This window comes from Montipora foliosa, chromosome 2 (assembly GCF_036669935.1).
Source record: "Montipora foliosa isolate CH-2021 chromosome 2, ASM3666993v2, whole genome shotgun sequence".
In the NCBI taxonomy this organism is placed as follows: Eukaryota; Metazoa; Cnidaria; class Anthozoa; order Scleractinia; family Acroporidae; genus Montipora; species Montipora foliosa.
Genome location: NC_090870.1, coordinates 31,770,173 through 31,772,672, shown reverse-complemented (window position 1 = coordinate 31,772,672; position 2,500 = coordinate 31,770,173).

Below are 2,500 nucleotides of genomic sequence, written 5' to 3'. Positions count from 1 at the left end.
CAAACCTGTTCTAAGTGCAACGGTTAACCTCGTACCCAGATCTCACTCTTTCTCTGGAAATGTGAGATCTGATAAAGTTCGACAGTACACCATTTTTCATTGGCTACTAAAAAAAGGTTGCGGCATTGCAATCTACGCTCCGATTGGCTTATTTCGCGGGGCACTTAGTGAAGTTTGGTTTTCGCAAGCTCATGTGCTGTTTTGAATAAATGCCAGTTGTGCGGGGGAAAGTTCTTCTTTTTCCGACGCAGGAAAAGCTTTACAGTTGAGGAAAATCATTGTGTAAATGATGCCGACGAAAGCCCCACGTACCCTGCCACTCGAATAAAGTTCTGCGTAGCTTCTTGCTAAGAGGTACTTCAAGTTTAAGTATGTAATTTATTCAAAACAGTATTTATCGTTCTTAAAGCATGACTCGCGAATTAAGTAGTGATCAATTGTGAATTTTACGATTAGATTAACTACATTTTTCACGAGATCGTTTTCAGAAAATAGCGCTCGTTGCAGTGATTATGTCTAAGCACTCTTTAACATTTTCGCTCTCAATTTACGGTTTGGTCAACTACACTTTTCACGAGATTGTGTGAAGAGAACAGCACTCGTTTACTGATTAATTAGCCTAAGCGTTCGTTTCAGTTATTCTGCAGTTGCTCCGACAATTAAACAATCTCGACCGTTCAAAAACAATCGCCTGTAGCCCTTCTTTCTGTTTCGGCTTAAGTTTAAGGTTTCCTTGTCCTCTACCCAAAATAACCTCTTCAAGAATACTCTCGAAATCCATGTTTATTCCGCAAATTAACCCAAAATCACAACAGAGAGTACGAACATGCGCAGTGATAGAAAAGCCCGTATTTCGGGCCTCGCTAGCACTGAGCATGCTTGAAATCGAACTTTACCAGATCTCCCTTCGGTATGACCGTGGGAGATCTTGGTACGAGATTAGTGCGAAGTTCTTGTTATGAAAATTAGTTTTCATTCATCTGTAAAGTAGAACTGATTACCATCACAAAACCTTCGCACTTAGACTCGCTTTGAAGAGGAGGCAGACATTAAAGCTGAAATGGCCTATTATCTGCAGCAGTTTCATAGCCACCTTCACAATTGGAAATTTTAAGGTGGTTCTGAATCCTCTCCAGATTTTTTTAAACTTTGCAGAGTTCATCTTAGCCTGCTAATCGCTTTTAAGCAATAAAAAATGGGGGTCACCTTAGTTCGTTTTTGAGATACTAAGTGCTTTAACATAAAATATAGGGCGTTTTTAGATGTTCTTTTGTTGCCATGGTAATTTATTACGTCACAGTAACATGTGCATCTTGTTAAGCAATTATCGGCCAGTGTTTCATGTGGTACCATAACATTGCCGTTAACTGAAGCATTGTTAAAGAGTTTGTCTGTCTAATGAGACATTCCCTCAAAAATGGTTGAAACTGATTTGAGCCACCTTAACACACACGCGCTAGTTTCTGGATAGTGTATACATCAGTGTTTTTGTTTTTGATACATACAACGGAATTAGCATGGTTCTGGTCAATAGAATTCTCTAAAACCCCGCAGACCACCACACCATGTATGTCTTGTTGGTTGGAAAATTAGCCAGGATTTATTGTTCATTAAAGCTCACCCTTATGGGTTTCTGATATTATACATTATAATAAAGTTTCTATATAACGCGCGCTCTCATTGGTTTAAACAGCGTGCTTTATGAGAGTACAAAGCACGGAACAAACGAAAGCTCACGCCATCATCCGCAGAAATGGCAGATGAATTTCCGAATTTTTCCTTGCCTATTGAAGCTGTCAGTTAAAGGCTTGCTCAGATATTCTGTCAAGTGCTTTGGATGGAAGACCTCAGCCGTTGCCCGGTCCAGCAGTTCTTTCAAGCTCAGAAAGTCCTCACGCTGGAGTTCTTCATTTAAAAAATTCCCAACAGGTTTTCAGATTCCAGCCACAAGCAATGAACAGTTTGTTTTCCAATTGTCATGTCGGAAACGTGCATGGTTTTCATGGTTAATCCGCGCTCCCCTTTCACTGCCATGTGTGATGCCCATTCATGTGGGCAGGCGCGATTTTTCTTATTACATCTCCATCGGATTCCAAATCGATCACGATGCCGTAGGCAAATCGTCGTACCCAAAATGATATCGTATATCTCAAAAACACCTTTGAAAGCAATTAATAAGAAAACAATAACCGTTAGGTTTAGGCAGTGATACAATCCGGCTGCGCTGATCAATGTACTCGCTTCAGGGACAACTGGAAAAGTGAGTGCTCACAGTCTCGTACAACGATACATGATTCAGATGATTACATACTCTTACATATCTTGCTTACTCAATTTTCGCAATTGGAGCGATTGCTGAATACCCGTCCACAAAGGAGCGTTTACGTTTGCGACGCTAGCCGCAGTGCCGAAGTGCCGATAGAGTGAATTGAGTAGGTGCCGCAGTGCCATAGTAGACTGGCTAGTGCCGCGGTCCTTGCCTCATACACGACTGCGGCAC